This window comes from Oncorhynchus mykiss, chromosome 15 (assembly GCF_013265735.2).
Source record: "Oncorhynchus mykiss isolate Arlee chromosome 15, USDA_OmykA_1.1, whole genome shotgun sequence".
Lineage (NCBI taxonomy): Eukaryota > Metazoa > Chordata > Actinopteri > Salmoniformes > Salmonidae > Oncorhynchus > Oncorhynchus mykiss.
In genome coordinates, this window is record NC_048579.1 from 68,320,931 (window position 1) to 68,338,231 (window position 17,301).

General features: G+C 41.7%; 1 protein-coding gene across 2 annotated transcripts in view; it reads left to right on the top strand.

The window, feature by feature from the left end:
* Nucleotides 1-17,301, top strand: part of LOC110499817 (MICOS complex subunit MIC19) — a 106,757-nt gene that overhangs the window by 74,271 nt on the left and 15,185 nt on the right. The window lies entirely within an intron of this gene.

Consider the following 17,301-nt stretch of genomic DNA (forward strand, 5'->3'; position numbering starts at 1 on the left):
CAGTGTACCGCTTTTCTTCCAAGATCTCTTCTTCCAAGATCTCCAAGGTTACTCTGCCACACTGCAGGCACATGTAACCAACTTCAAAAGGGGTCCAAAGAACACCACCGAATTCTAAGAATTGTATTTGTGATGTGTCCAGAGGATGTTGGTCATCCTTGTGTCCAGTTTCGATATTAGGGTCCTGTTCATTAGAGCATGCTGTGACGGAACATTTTGCATCAGAAAATTACAAAGTCCAGGTTGTCCCTCCCTGTTTTCTTTTTTTCTCCGTTTGGTGCGTACACGACCCTTCAGTGTTGTTCGTGACCATTAAAAACCCTGTCAGTCCATTGAGAGTACTGCCGTTAGCCACATGCTAACTAACCCATGTCTTTCAATCAGCTCCAGATTGCCTACCCTATTAGCTCATGTTGATGAATCGGCTCACTGATAGCTACAGGTCAAATGGAGCCATCTCTGGTGTACACTGATGTGTCAGGGCTGCAGTGATGGCCATGGTGTGTGTCTGTGTGTGCGCGTGTGTCTGTTACAGAGTATGTGTTGTCCCTGTGAACCAATCATTGGTTGTTTACCTGATTTATCAGACTATAACCAGTTTACAGTCATTCCAACAACAGAGGTGTCACAGCACCCTGAGGCAGGCACTGTGTGATGAAACGTGGGTTAAATACCCATTAAATGTTTGGGAGTATAATTAGTGTGCGACTGTCTTTTTATCGTTTGTTAGTCAGCACCTCTACAACATATTTTGGGTGTGCGTCAGCTTATGCTTTTTGCTAGCATCTAATCTTTTAAAATATTTCAACAAACATGCCTTGGTATGTGTCAGACAACTTTGTTCATCAATGCTGTTAGCAATTTTCCCTCCTGCATGTCAGGTTGTCCGTGAGATTCACAGAGACCCTATTAACCATCACGTACATGTAACTAAAGAACATCTCATTTCCAGTCCATCGCTGTTCCATAACTCCTAATAAGGGACCATTAGGCTCCATAGTAATGTAACAAAGTGGATGAGGAGTCCACAGGAGGTGGGGCGAACGGGGCCCAGAGTCCATGGCTCTGTCTGGGAAGGGGGTGCTAATCGTGTTAGCCTGTCATTAGCCGGCGCTAACGCCAGGATCATTGTCTCCCTGCAAAATGCTAGAAACTGATTAGCCATCCGCTGGGGTTAGCTTAGGGTAGAGCTGGGGTTGAGGCTTCCCAAATCGCATTAAGGAAATGCATTGCTGGAATATCATTAGAGCGACACAACGCGCTAACTGCTAACACATGTCTAGCGAGGTCACGTGATGGTGGAGTCTCAGTGGCAAGCGCCCTGATTGGTTGATCGGATTACGGGAGGTGCATTACCAGGGCTGTGATTGGATTAGAGGGGCTGGGGAGGGAGGATGTGAGTGTGTGTGTGTGGTTTAATGAAATGGTGGGAGGGTCTGGTGTTACAGGAGGACAGGGAGAGGGAGGACAGGGTTACTGCTAGTATACACTAATCACGTTTCATTGGGTGTGTTTGGTGCCATCGTGTGTGTGTGTGTGTGTGTGTGTGTGTACATGATCTGTATTAGTGTGAAAAGACCTTGTTTAGTATTGTGCAACGCAGCGTACAGAGGTCTCTATGAGTTGTCCCTATGGACGTTATTGCGATTCGACAGAGAGAGTGCATGAACGAGGGAGATAAGATGGTATCTGGCGTTCAGTGGAATAATAAGGCAAGATGTTTAGTCTCAGAGCCTTTTGATTTCCTGAAAGTTGAAACTGCCCTGGAGATAAATGGGAAAGAGTAGGAATATACATAATTGATTGAATTAACATGGGTTTGATATGATAATCGGGCTTATGAAGTTAAAAATGTCTTTCTGCCCAACGTCTTAATTTTCCCACTGGTCCCACAGACTGTATTAATAGAATGTTTGATAACATTTGAGGCTCTGGTCAACAGTAGCTTGATATCCTGCTAATACTGTAGTAATGTATTTCCCTATAGATACTCTACTGATAGCCTAGCACTGTTGCCTCCTGCATGAAAGCATTTGGCCTCTATTGGTATCAAATTAATTGACAATAGTGCCTGAAGGTTTGGATGTCACTTTTGGGGTAATTGAACCCTGCTGGAGGAGTAGAAAGAGTAGGAGTAGAAACAGTAATAAGAGTAGACTGGTACTAGTAGAAACATTAGTAGTAGTAGAAACATTAGTAATAGTAGTAGTAGTAGTAGTAGTAGTAGTAGTAGTAGTAGTAGTAGAAACATTAGTAATAGTAGGCTAGTAGTAGTAGTAGTAGTAGTTGTTACATTAGTAATAGTAGGCTAGTAGTAGAAACATTAGTAAAAGTAGGCTAGTAGTAGAAACATTAGTAATAGAAGGCTAGTAGTAGAAACATTAGTAATAGAAGGCTAGTAGTAGTAGTAGTAGTAGTAGTAGTAGAAACATTAGTAATAGTAGGCTAGTAGTAGTAGAAACAGTAGTAGTAGTAGTAGTAGTAGTAGAAACATTAGTAATATTAGGCTAGTAGTAGTAGTAGTAGTAGAAGCATTAGTAATAGAAGGCTAGTAGTAGAAACATTAGTTACAGTAGGCTAGTAGTAGTAGTAGTAGTAGTAGTAGTAGTAGTAGTAGTAGTAGTAGAAACATTAGTAACAGTGGGCTAGTAGTAGTAGTAGTAGTAGTAGTAGTAGTAGAAACATTAGTAACAGTAGGCTAGTAGTAGTAGTAGTAGAAACATTAGTAACAGTAGGCTAGTAGTAGTAGTAGAAACATTAGTAACAGTAGGCTAGTAGTAGTAGTAGAAACATTAGTAACAGTAGGCTAGTAGTAGTAGTAGAAACATTAGTAACAGTAGGCTAGTAGTAGTAGTAGTAGAAACATTAGTAACAGTAGGCTAGTAGTAGTAGTAGAAACATTAGTAATACTAGGCTAGTGGTAGTAGAAACATTAGTAATACTAGGCTAGTGGTAGTAGAAACATTAGTAATACTAGGCTAGTGGTAGTAGAAACATTAGAACTACTAGGCTAGTAGTCGTGGAAACATTAGTACATTGGTAATCGTAGGCTAATAGTAGTAGTAGAAACATTAGTAATACTAGGCTAGTGGTAGTAGAAACATTAGTAATACTAGGCTAGTGGTAGTAGAAACATTAGTAATACTAGGCTAGTAGTAGTAGAAACATTAGAATTACTAGGCTGTAGTCGTGGAAACATTAGTACATTGGTAATCGTAGGCTAATAGTAGTAGAAAAATTAGTAACAGTAGACTTGTAGTAGAAACATTACTAATAGTAGGCTAGTAGAATAAGTAGTACGAGTAGACTAGTAGAAGCAGTAATCCTAGTAGGCTAGTAGAATAGGTAGTACTAGTAGGCTAGTAGAATAGGTAATACTAGTAGGCTAGTAGAAGAAGTAGTTATAGTAGGCTAGTAGAAGATGTAGTAGTAGTAGTAGAAACATGAGTAACAGTAGGCTAGTAGTAGTAGTAGTAGAAACATTAGTAACAGTAGGCTAGTAGTAGTAGTAGTAGAAAACTTAGTAACAGTAGGCTAGAAGTAGTAGCAACATTAGTAACAGTAGGCTAGTAGTAGTAGAAACATTAGTAATAGAAGACTAGTAGTAGAAACATTAGTAATACTAGGCTAGTAGTAGAAACATTAATAATACTAGGCTAGTGGTAGTATAAACATTAGTAATACTAGGCTAGTGGTAGTAGAAACATTAGTAATACTAGGGTAGTAGTAGTAGTAGAAACATTAGTAATTCCAGAGTAGTATTAATAGTAGAAACATTAGAATTACTAGGCTAGTAGTCGTGGAAACATTAGTATATTGGTTATCGTAGGCTAATAGTAGTAGAAAAATGTGTAACAGTAGACTTGTAGTAGAAACATTACTAATAGTAGGCTAGTAGAAGCAGTAGTCCTAGTAGACTAGTAGAAGCAGTAGTCCTAGTAGGCTAGTAGAATAGGTAGTACTAGTAGGCTAGTAGAAGCAGTAGTCCTAGTAGACTAGTAGAAGCAGTAGTCCTAGTAGGCTAGTAGAATAGGTAGTACTAGTAGGCTAGTAGAATAAGTAGTTATAGTAGGCTAGTAGATGTAGTAATAGTAGGCTAATAGAAGATGTAGTTATAGTTAGCTAGTAGAAAAAGTAGTACTAGTAGTAATAGTAGTCAAGTAGTAATAGTAGGCTAGTAGAAGATGTGGTAATTGTAGGCTAGTAAAAGATGTAGTTATAGTAGGCTAGTAGAAGATGTAGTTATAGTAGGCTAGTAGAAGATGTAGTTATAGTAGGCTAGTAGAAGAAGTAGTGCTAGTAGAAGTAGTTATAGTAGGCTAGTAGAAGATGTAGTTATAGTAGGCTAGTAGAAGATGTAGTTATAGTAGGCTAGTAGAAGATGTAGTTATAGTAGGCTAGTAGAAGAAGTAGTGCTAGTAGAAGTAGTTATAGTAGGCTAGTAGAAGATGTAGTTATAGTAGGCTAGTAAAAGTAGTAATAGTAGGCTAGTAGAATATGTGGTTATAGTAGGCTAGTAGAATATGTGGTAATAGTAGGCTAGTAGAAGATGTGGTAATAGTAGGCCAGTAGAATATGTGGTAATAGTAGGCTAGTAGAAGATGTGGTAATAGTAGGCTAGTAGAATATGTGGTTATAGTAGGCTAGTAGAAGATGTGGTAATAGTAGGCTAGTAGAAGATGTGGTTATAGTAGGCTAGTAGAAGATGTGGTAATAGTAGGCTAGTAGAATATGTAGTAATAGTAGGCTAGTAGAAGATGTGGTTATAGTTGGCTAGTAGTAGTAGACTAGTAGTATTCGTGGTGATAATAATAGTATTTGTGGTAGTAGGGTAGTAGTAGTAGTTGTTGGCTGGAAGTAGTAGTAGGCTAGTAGAAGAAGTAGTGCTAGAAGAAGTAGTAGTAGTAGTAGAAGTAGTTATGGTAGGCTTGTAGTAGTAGGCTAGTAGAAGTAGTTATAGTAGGCTAGTAGAAGTAGTAGTAATAGTAGTAGTAGTAGTTGTTGGCTGGAAGTAGTAGTAGGCTAGTAGAAGTAGTTATAGTAGGCTAGTAGAATAAGTAGTGCTAGTAGAAGTAGTAGTAGTAGTAGGAGTACGCTAGTAGAAGAAGTAGTAATAGTAGGCTAGTAGAAGTAGTAATCGTTGGCTAGTATATAAAGTATTGCTAGTAGTAGTACTAGTAGTTTAGTAGAATAAGTAGTACTAGTTGAAGAAGTAGTAATGGTAGGCTAGTAGAAGTAGTAATAGTAGGCTAGTAGAAGTAGTAATAGTAGGCTAGTAGAAGATGTAGTTATAGTAGGCTAGTAGAAGATGTAGTTATAGTAGGCTAGTAGAAGATGTAGTAATAGTAGGCTAGTAGAAGTAGTAATAGTAGGCTAGTAGAAGATGTAGTTATAGTAGGCTAGTAGAAGATGTAGTAATAGTAGGCTAGTAGAAGATGTAGTTATAGTAGGCTAGTAGAAGATGTAGTTATAGTAGGCTAGTAGAATATGTAGTTATAGTAGGCTAGTAGAAGATGTAGTTATAGTAGGCTAGTAGAAGATGTAGTTATAGTAGGCTAGTAGAAGATGTAGTTATAGTAGGCTAGTAGAAGATGTAGTTATAGTAGGCTAGTAGAAGATGTAGTTATAGTAGGCTAGTAGAAGTAGTAATAGTAGGCTAGTAGAAGATGTAGTTATAGTAGGCTAGTAGAAGTAGTAATAGTAGGCTAGTAGAAGTAGTAATAGTAGGCTAGTAGAAGATGTAGTTATAGTAGGCTAGTAGAAGTAGTAATAGTAGGCTAGTAGAAGTAGTAATAGTAGGCTAGTAGAAGATGTGGTAATAGTAGGCTAGTAGAATATGTAGTTATAGTAGGCTCGTAGAAGATGTGGTAATAGTAGGCTAGTAGAAGATGTAGTAATAGTAGGCTAGTAGAAGATGTAGTAATAGTAGGCTAGTAGAAGATGTAGTTATAGTAGGCTAGTAGAAGATGTAGTTATAGTAGGCTAGTAGAAGTAGTAATAGTAGGCTAGTAGAAGTAGTAATAGTAGCCTAGTAGAAGATGTAGTTATAGTAGGCTAGTAGAAGATGTAGTAATAGTAGGCTAGTAGAAGATGTGGTAATAGTAGGCTAGTAGAATATGTAGTTATAGTAGGCTAGTAGAAGATGTGGTAATAGTAGGCTAGTAGAAGTAGTAATAGTAGGCTAGTAGAAGATGTAGTTATAGTAGGCTAGTAGAAGATGTAGTAATAATAGGCTAGTAGAAGATGTAGTTATAGTAGGCTAGTAGATGTAGTAATAGTAGGCTAGTAGAAGTAGTAATAGTAGGCTAGTAGAAGATGTAGTAATAGTAGGCTAGTAGAAGATGTAGTTATAGTAGGCTAGTAGAAGATGTAGTTATAGTAGGCTAGTAGAAGTAGTAATAGTAGGCTAGTAGAAGATGTAGTTATAGTAGGCTAGTAGAAGTAGTAATAGTAGGCTAGTAGAAGATGTAGTTATAGTAGGCTAGTAGAAGATGTAGTTATAGTAGGCTAGTAGAAGATGTAGTTATAGTAGGCTAGTAGAAGAAGTAGTGCTAGTAGAAGTAGTTATAGTAGGCTAGTAGAAGATGTAGTTATAGTAGGCTAGTAAAAGTAGTAATAGTAGGCTAGTAGAATATGTGGTTATAGTAGGCTAGTAGAATATGTGGTAATAGTAGGCTAGTAGAAGATGTGGTAATAGTAGGCTAGTAGAATATGTGGTAATAGTAGGCTAGTAGAAGATGTGGTAATAGTAGGCTAGTAGAATATGTGGTTATAGTAGGCTAGTAGAAGATGTGGTAATAGTAGGCTAGTAGAAGATGTGGTTATAGTAGGCTAGTAGAAGATGTAGTAATAGTAGGCTAGTAGAATATGTAGTAATAGTAGGCTAGTAGAAGATGTGGTTATAGTTGGCTAGTAGTAGTAGACTAGTAGTATTCGTGGTGATAATAATAATATTTGTGGTAGTAGGGTAGTAGTAGTTGTTGGCTGGAAGTAGTAGTAGGCTAGTAGAAGAAGTAGTGCTAGAAGAAGTAGTAGTAGTAGTAGAAGTAGTTATAGTAGGCTTGTAGTAGTAGGCTAGTAGAAGTAGTTATAGTAGGCTAGTAGAAGTAGTAGTAATAGTAGTAGTAGTAGTTGTTGGCTGGAAGTAGTAGTAGGCTAGTAGAAGTAGTTATAGTAGGCTAGTAGAATAAGTAGTGCTAGTAGAAGTAGTAGTAGTAGTAGGAGTACGCTAGTAGAAGAAGTAGTAATAGTAGGCTAGTAGAAGTAGTAATCGTTGGCTAGTATATAAAGTATTGCTAGTAGTAGTACTAGTAGTTTAGTAGAATAAGTAGTACTAGTTGAAGAAGTAGTAATGGTAGGCTAGTAGTAGTAGTAAGTCTAGTGACACTGCATGGGTAAATCTTTTTGTTTGTGTGGTTCATGCACACATGATGCCTGTAGAGAGGTGTGTGTTTGCAGTGTGTAGGGGTAGTGCAGCTGTTTCCTGCAGTTCCAGCGGTATTCCTGGCAGAGCATGATGGAGCTCTCCCAACCGGAACGCCGCTACCTAAGAGTGACCTCATTTTGCACACACACACACACACACACACCTGGCTCCCACTAATACTTTCTCAGTTTTCATCATCCTCTCCCCAGCTTCTATGAATCTGCCCTGAGGTCCTGACACACATCATCACAATTCATGTTAATAGCCCTTGCCTGTGGTAAACACATAATGAATCACACACACACAAGTATCATACCAATCAAAAAACTAATCAAATGTATTTATAAATCAATTTTTTTTACATCAGAAGATGTCACCAGGTCCTATACAGAAACCAGCCTAAAACCCCAAACTGTAAGCAATGTAGAAGCACGGTGGCAAGGAAAAACTCCCTCGAAAGGCAGGAACCTAGGAAGAAACCTAGAGAGGAACCAGGCTCTGAGGGGTGGCCAGTCCTCTTCTGGCTGTGCCGGTAGAGATGAGAGTACATGGCCTTAAGGCCAGATCGTTCGTCAAGATGTTCAATCGTTCATAGATGACCAGCAGGGTCAAATAATAATCACAGTGGTTGTAGAGGGTGCAACAGGTCAGTACCTCAGGAGTAAATGTCAGTTGGCTTTTCATAGTAGAGCATTCAGAGGTTGAGAAGAAACACCAACCTTTAGGGTATTGCAGGTTGAGATAGCAATACCCTAAAGTGTGTTATCTACAGGTTGAGATGACACCCCTTAGGGTATTGCTATCTACAGGTTGAGATAACACCCTTTAGGGTATTGCTATCTACAGGTTGAGATAACACCCTTTAGGGTATTGCTATCTACAGGTTGAGATAACACCCTTTAGGGTATTGCTATCTACAGGTTGAGATAACACCCTTTAGGGTATTGCTATCTACAGGTTGAGATAACACCCTTTAGGGTATTGCTATCTACAGGTTGAGATAACACACTTTAGGGTATTGCTATCTACAGGTTGAGATAACACACTTTAGGGTATTGCTATCTACAGGTTGAGATAACACACTTTAGGGTATTGCTATCTACAGGTTGAGATAACACCCTTTAGGGTATTGCTATCTACAGGTTGAGATAACACCCTTTAGGGTATTGCTATCTACAGGTTGAGATAACACCCTTTAGGGTATTGCTATCTACAGGTTGAGATAACACACTTTAGGGTATTGCTATCTACAGGTTGAGATAGCACCCTTTAGGGTATTGCTATCTACAGGTTGAGATGACACCCTTTAGGGTATTGCTATCTACAGGTTGAGATAACACACTTTAGGGTATTGCTATCTACAGGTTGAGATAACACCCTTTAGGGTATTGCTATCTACAGGTTGAGATGACACCCTTTAGGGTATTGCAATCTACAGGTTGAATGACAACAATAATACTGAGTATGTATTTGAATGAATTCTGATGAGCTTTCCTTGTTGTCATTCAGCCTGTAATTATCAACACCCTAGAGGACTGTGTCTTCTCTACCTGTAGTTATTAATACCCCAGAGGACTGTGTCTTCTCTACCTGTAGTTATCACTACGCTAGAGGACTGTGTCTTCTCTACCTGTAGTTATCAATACCCTAGAGGACTGTGTCTTCTCTACCCGTAGTTATCAATACCCTAGAAGACTGTGTCTTCTCCTAACTGCTCTGTATGCCGTCCTTCTAACCACTTATCCAACACAGTCTATATGGACTGTCATACGGTCCGGTCCAGATGGACTGTCATGCGGTCCGGTCCAGCCCAGATGGACTGTCATACGGTCCGGTCCAGTCCAGTCCAGATGGACTGTCATACAGTCCGGTCCAGTCCAGATGGACTGTCATATGATCCGGTCCAGTCCAGATGGACTGTCATACGGTCCGGTCCAGCCCAGATGGACTGTCATACGGTCCGGTCCAGCCCAGATGGACTGTCATACGGTCCGGTCCAGTCCAGATGGACTGTCAAACGGTCCGGTCCAGTCCAGATGGACTGTCAAATGGTCCGGTCCAGTCCAGATGGACTGTCAAATGGTCCGGTCCAGTCCAGATGGACTGTCATATGGTCCGGTCCAGTCCAGATGGACTGTCATATGGTCCAGTCCAGATGGACTGTCAAATGGTCCGGTCCAGTCCAGATGGACTGTCATATGGTCCAGTCCAGATGGACTGTCATACGGTCCGGTCCAGTCCAGATGGACTGTCATATGGTCCAGTCCAGATGGACTGTCAAACGGTCCGGTCCAGTCCAGATGGACTGTCAATTGGTCCGGTCCAGTCCAGATGGACTGTCATACGGTCCGGTCCAGTCCAGATGGACTGTCAAACGGTCCGGTCCAGTCCAGATGGACTGTCAAATGGTCCGGTCCAGTCCAGATGGACTGTCAAATGGTCCGGTCCAGTCCAGATGGACTGTCATATGGTCCAGTCCAGATGGACTGTCATATGGTCCAGTCCAGATGGACTGTCATATGGTCCGGTCCAGTCCAGATGGACTGTCAAATGGTCCGGTCCAGTCCAGATGGACTGTCATATGGTCCAGTCCAGATGGACTGTCATATGGTCCAGTCCAGATGGACTGTCATATGGTCCAGTCCAGATGGACTGTCATATGGTCCAGCCCAGATGGACTGTCATACGGTCCGGTCCAGTCCAGTCCAGATGGACTGTCATACAGTCCGGTCCAGTCCAGATGGACTGTCAAATGGTCCGGTCCAGTCCAGATGGACTGTCATATGGTCCGGTCCAGTCCAGTTGGACTGTCATATGGTCCAGTCCAGATGGACTGTCAAATGGTCCGGTCCAGTCCAGATGGACTGTCATATGGTCCAGTCCAGATGGACTGTCATACGGTCCGGTCCAGTCCAGATGGACTGTCATATGGTCCAGTCCAGATGGACTATCATATGGTCCGGTCCAGTCCAGATGGACTGTCAAATGGCCCGGTCCAGTCCAGATGGACTGTCATATGGTCCTGTCCAGTCCAGATGGACTGTCATATGGTCCAGTCCAGATGGACTGTCATATGGTCCAGTCCAGATGGACTGTCATATGGTCCAGTCCAAATGGACTGTCAAATGGTCCGGTCCAGTCCAGATGGACTGTCATACGGTCCGGTCCAGTCCAGATGGACTGTCATATGGTCCAGTCCAGATGGACTGTCAAATGGTCCGGTCCAGTCCAGATGGACTGTCATATGGTCCAGTCCAGATGGACTGTCATACGGTCCGGTCCAGTCCAGATGGACTGTCATATGGTCCAGTCCAGATGGACTATCATATGGTCCGGTCCAGTCCAGATGGACTGTCAAATGGTCCGGTCCAGTCCAGATGGACTGTCATATGGTCCTGTCCAGTCCAGATGGACTGTCATATGGTCCAGTCCAGATGGACTGTCATATGGTCCAGTCCAGATGGACTGTCATATGGTCCAGTCCAGATGGACTGTCAAATGGTCCGGTCCAGTCCAGATGGACTGTCATACGGTCCGGTCCAGTCCAGATGGACTGTCATATGGTCCAGTCCAGATGGACTGTCATATGGTCCGGTCCAGTCCAGATGGACTGTCAAATGGTCCGGTCCAGTCCAGATGGACTGTCATATGGTCCAGTCCAGATGGACTGTCATATGGTCCAGTCCAGATGGACTGTCAAACGGTCCGGTCCAGTCCAGATGGACTGTCATACGGTCCGGTCCAGTCCAGATGGACTGTCATATGGTCCGGTCCAGTCCAGATGGACTGTCAAATGGTCCGGTCCAGTCCAGATGGACTGTCATATGGTCCAGTCCAGATGGACTGTCAAATGGTCCGGTCCAGTCCAGATGGACTGTCATACGGTCCGGTCCAGTCCAGATGGACTGTCATACGGTCCGGTCCAGTCCAGATGGACTGTCATATGGTCCAGTCCAGATGGACTGTCATATGGTCCGGTCCAGTCCAGATGGACTGTCAAATGGTCCGGTCCAGTCCAGATGGACTGTCAAATGGTCCGGTCCAGTCCAGATGGACTGTCATATGGTCCAGTCCAGATGGACTGTCATATGGTCCAGTCCAGATGGACTGTCAAACGGTCCGGTCCAGTCCAGATGGACTGTCATACGGTCCGGTCCAGTCCAGATGGACTGTCATATGGTCCGGTCCAGTCCAGATGGACTGTCAAATGGTCCGGTCCAGTCCAGATGGACTGTCATATGGTCCAGTCCAGATGGACTGTCATGCGGTCTTGTGCGGTCTCCAGTACGTGAAACCTTTACCAACACACTGGCTCTTAGTGTCTGGGCACAATGTTGCAGTGTGCAGGTTACAGCTGAATGACAGGTGTGTGTGTAAAACAGGTTTTTATTTAAAGCTATGTGTATACTGTTTATAATGTTCAGCTCCTTGCAGTCAGGTCAACAGGTTGATTTTCACCTCTCCGTCTACTCCTCCCATCCCTGCTGGAGAAAGAGAAACACTCATCCCTCCCTCCATCCCTCTATCCCCACATACATATTCAACAGCCAGACAGTCCTAGAGCAGAGTTTTGGCCTGGGTGATTAAAGCCTAACACAACTCTGCATTTTGATAGTCATTAAATGAGGAAATGGGAACAGAACAAACCTGAGAGTCTATTGAATATTCTTCCAGCCACCCCTAACAATACATATGTGGGATGTGGAGAGAAAGCTAACCTGTCTGTATTTAAAGGCTCTGTTATCTGTGAGGCACAGAGGGGTGTGTGTGTGTGTGTGTGTGTAAGCGTGTGTGTGGTCTCGCTGAGGTAAGACTTGACCCGCCTGACGAGTGCACATCAACCCGCTGCCATTACAGGAGACCGTAGGTCCGTAACTAGGCAACTTGGACCCCCAGTACAAGATGGTGGTCAATGCAGTCAGACATCAGTCAATAACCTTAGCTTAAACCCCCCCCCCTCCACACACACACCACTCACTTAAAAGCCTTTATGTACTGGCTGTAAAATGGTCCTTGCTCGGACACACACACACTCTCATATAAACACATTTAAAAGCCTAAGTACTGGCTGTAAAGCCTCCCTCTCTGCTCTCTGATCTCACACACCTTTTAGTGACTGAATAACTGACGAGAACACATTGTAAAAGGACTGTTGGGCAGACTGTGGCACATCATCAAATCTGTAGATTTCTGTGTGGACTACAAATTATGCTTTAACAGTAATGTCTCTTAGGAATACAATAGTTCTACTTTAACAGTAATGTCTCTTAGGAATTATAGCAGTTCTACTTTAACAGTAAATTCTCTTAGGAATACAATAGTTATACTTTAACAGTAATGTCTCTTAGGAATTATAGCAGTTCTACTTTAACAGTAATGTATCATAGGAATACAATAGTTCTACTTTAACAGTAATGTCTCTTAGGAATTATAGCAGTTCTACTTAAACAGTAATGTCTCTTAGGAATACAATAGTTCTACTTTAACAGTAATGTCTCTTAGGAATTATAGCAGTTCTACTTTAACAGTAATGTATCATAGGAATACAATAGTTCTACTTTAACAGTAATGTCTCTTAGGAATTATAGCAGTTCTACTTTAACAGTAATGTATCATAGGAATACAATAGTTCTACTTTAACAGTAATGTCTCTTAGGAATTATAGCAGTTCTACTTTAACAGTAATGTCTCTTAGGAATTATAGCAGTTCTACTTTAACAGTAATGTCTCTTAGGAATACAATAGTTCTACTTTAACAGTAATGTCTCTTAGGAATTATAGCAGTTCTACTTTAACAGTAATGTATCATAGGAATACAATAGTTCTACTTTAACAGTAATGTCTCTTAGGAATTATAGCAGTTCTACTTTAACAGTAATGTATCATAGGAATACAATAGTTCTACTTTAACAGTAATGTCTCTTAGGAATTATAGCAGTTCTACTTTAACAGTAATGTCTCTTAGGAATTATAGCAGTTCTACTTTAACAGTAATGTATCATAGGAGTACAATAGTTCTACTTTAACAGTAATGTATCATAGGAATACAATAGTTCTACTTTAACAGTAATGTATCATAGGAATACAATAGTTCTACTTTAACAGTAATGTCTCTTAGGAATTATAGCAGTTCTACTTTAACAGTAATGTCTCATAGGAATACAATAGTTCTACTTTAACAGTAATGTCTCTTAGGAATTATAGCAGTTCTACTTTAACAGTAATGTCTCATAAGAATACAATAGTTCTACTTTAACAGTAATGTCTCTTAGGAATTATAGCAGTTCTACTTTAACAGTAATGTCTCTTAGGAATACAATAGTTCTACTTTAACAGTAAATTCTCTTAGGAATTATAGCAGTTCTACTTTAACAGTAATGTCTCATAAGAATACAATAGTTCTACTTTAACAGTAATGTCTCTTAGGAATTATAGCAGTTCTACTTTAACAGTAATGTCTCATAGGAATACAATAGTTCTACTTTAACAGTAATGTATCATAGGAATACAATAGTTCTACTTTAACAGTAATGTCTCTTAGGAATTATAGCAGTTCTACTTTAACAGTAATGTCTCTTAGGAATTATAGCAGTTCTACTTTAACAGTAAATTCTCTTAGGAATACAATAGTTATACTTTAACAGTAATGTCTCTTAGGAATTATAGCAGTTCTACTTTAACAGTAATGTATCATAGGAATACAATAGTTCTACTTTAACAGTAATGTCTCTTAGGAATTATAGCAGTTCTACTTTAACAGTAATGTCTCTTAGGAATACAATAGTTCTACTTTAACAGTAATGTATCATAGGAATACAATAGTTCTACTTTAACAGTAATGTATCATAGGAATACAATAGTTCTACTTTAAGTTGTTCTTCGATGCCATGGTTAAGAGTTCTGTTTTGTTGCTGATGTTCTGTACAGTTTCATCTTCACTGGTTTGGACAGGGCTGGACATCTTGACTAACTTTCAGTTTTCCCAAAACCTTTTTGTAGATTTCCCTCAACAACCCATCCCCTGAACAGCGAGAGAGTAGGAACAATTGTAAACTCTATTTTTTGACAGTTAATCTTCTGAGCGTGAAGTGAATGAAATTCACATGACATGAAGCCCTTTCCTGTGCTATGAGTGGTCTGAGGAGTCGAGAGAACTAAACTACAATGCAGTCTTCTCTGTCGTGTTGATTGTCATACCGAACATTAGTTAGTGTGTGTTGGCAAGGGATGACGAAGGTAGAGCCATAGTATGGAAGTGATAGTGAATGGTGAGAACAGAGCAAAACTCCATTCCAAGAGCTCTCAGGAGATTCAGTGGGGGGGCCCAGCCCTCAGGAGATGACTGCCGGGTTGAGTGTCAGTGGGGGGGCCCAGCCCTCAGGAGATGTCCCCCGGGACCAGTGTCAGTGGGGGGGCCCAGCCCTCAGGAGATGTCCCCCGGGACCAGTGTCAGTGGGGGGGCCCAGCCCTCCTTTCTTCTGTTCCTTCTCATTATCTCACTCTCTTATTTATTTCTCTCTGGTGCTCATTTATTTATCTTTTTCTCTCCTTTCTTTGTCTCACTCTTTCTCAATCTCTACTTTTTGTATCTCTCTCTTCCCCCCTCTCCCTGATGGATATCACCATGGGGGGTCAGTCAGGTCTTCTTTAAAAAGCGATGAGAGTTAAGTGTGTCATTTTTCTCTCTAAATGGATCATTTGTATTTATTTGCCTGACTGTCACAGAGCCGGTCTTAACCAGAGAGAACATGAAGGCTTTTTAAGAGGCCCCAGCTTCACCTCCTAACCCTATTATAGCCCAAGTGCTTGTAAATGATGATAAATGGACCTTGTACCTTTTGAGAACTCAATCTGGGCCCTGTAATCCATACTCATGGACATAGGGAAGATAGATCCTACTGTGGGTGTCAGTTTAGGGTCAACATATGGTTTTGGATAAATGGATGGAGAAATATTGCACCCATACGTGTAACATATGTGTGACACAATACTGTACAGTGAAAGTCACTTAGATATCAGTATGCCTCTGGGTTTTATTTTCTTGACAAAATTAAGCAATGATTTGCTATAACTGCTGTCCATGCATATTTAGGGAAGACATTAGTACGATTTGGTCAAGATAGTTTTTGTCTGGCTAGAGAGACTACCGTACTCATAGTACAGTGGAATAGCTATGCCTTTTCAATGAGCTGACTGGTGTAGGGGAAGGAGAGAGGAAAGGATGGTTTTCTATGAGCTGACTGTTTCTATTTCTACGCCCTATAGAGGGACGGATCTAGTTAGTATTTTTCTACGCCCTATAGGAGGAACAGATCTAGTTAGTCTGTTTCTAGAAGTAACACAGTATAGCTAACCAACTAGTCTCTTAGTATAGAATCTCTTGCCCTCTTCCTCTTTTTCCTTCTCTCTTTCCTTCGCCTTTCTGTTCATCCCTCAAACCTACGTGATTCATTATCCTTTTATCTCCCTCCTCCTCCACCCTCTTTCCCATGCTACATCTTTCTTCTACTGGCTTTATTTAGTGTATCTCTCTGCCCTGTCCCCTCCTCTCCTTCACCCTCTTCCCCATGCTACATCTTTCTCCTACTGGCTTTATTTAGTGTATCTCTCTGCCCTGTCCCCTCCTCTCCTTCACCCTCTTCCCCATGCTACATCTTTCTTCTACTGGCTTTATTTAGTGTATCTCTCTGCCCTGTCCCCTCCTCCTTCACCCTCTTCCCCATGCTACATCTTTCTCCTACTGGCTTTATTTAGTGTATCTCTCTGCCCTGTCCCCTCCTCCTTCACCCTCTTCCCCATGCTACATCTTTCTCCTACTGGCTTTATTTAGTGTATCTCTCTGCCCTGTCCCCTCCTCCTTCACCCTCTTCCCCATGCTACATCTTTCTCCTACTGGCTTTATTTAGTGTATCTCTCTGCCCTGTCCCCTCCTCCTTCACCCTCTTCCCCATGCTACATCTTTCTCCTACTGGCTTTATTTAGTGTATCTCTCTGCCCTGTCCCCTCCTCCTTCACCCTCTTCCCCATGCTACATCTTTCTCCTACTGGCTTTATTTAGTGTATCTCTCTGCCCTGTCCCCTCCTCTCCTTCACCCTCTTCCCCATGCTACATCTTTCTTCTACTGGCTTTATTTAGTGTATCTCTCTGCCCTGTCCCCTCCTCTCCTTCACCCTCTTCCCCATGCTACATCTTTCTTCTACTGGCTTTATTTAGTGTATCTCTCTGCCCTGTCCCCTCCTCTCCTTCACCCTCTTCCCCATGCTACATCTTTCTTCTACTGGCTTTATTTAGTGTATCTCTCTGCCCTGTCCCCTCCTCTCCTTCAACCTCTTCCCCATGCTACATCTTTCTTCTACTGGCTTTATTTAGTGTATCTCTCTGCCCTGTCCCCTCCTCTCCTTCACCCTCTTCCCCATGCTACATCTTTCTTCTACTGGCTTTATTTAGTGTATCTCTCTGCCCTGTCCCCTCCTCTCCTTCACCCTCTTCCCCATGCTACATCTTTCTTCTACTGGCTTTATTTAGTGTATCTCTCTGCCCTGTCCCCTCCTCTCCTTCACCCTCTTCCCCATGCTACATCTTTCTTCTACTGGCTTTATTTAGTGTATCTCTCTGCCCTGTCCCCTCCTCTCCTTCAACCTCTTCCCCATGCTACATCTTTCTTCTACTGGCTTTATTTAGTGTATCTCTCTGCCCTGTCCCCTCCTCTCCTTCACCCTCTTCCCCATGCTACATCTTTCTCCTACTGGCTTTATTTAGTGTATCTCTCTGCCCTGTCCCCTCCTCTCCTTCACCCTCTTTCCCATGCTACATCTTTCTTCTACTGGCTTTATTTAGTGTATCTCTCTGCCCTGTCCCCTCCTCTCCTTCACCC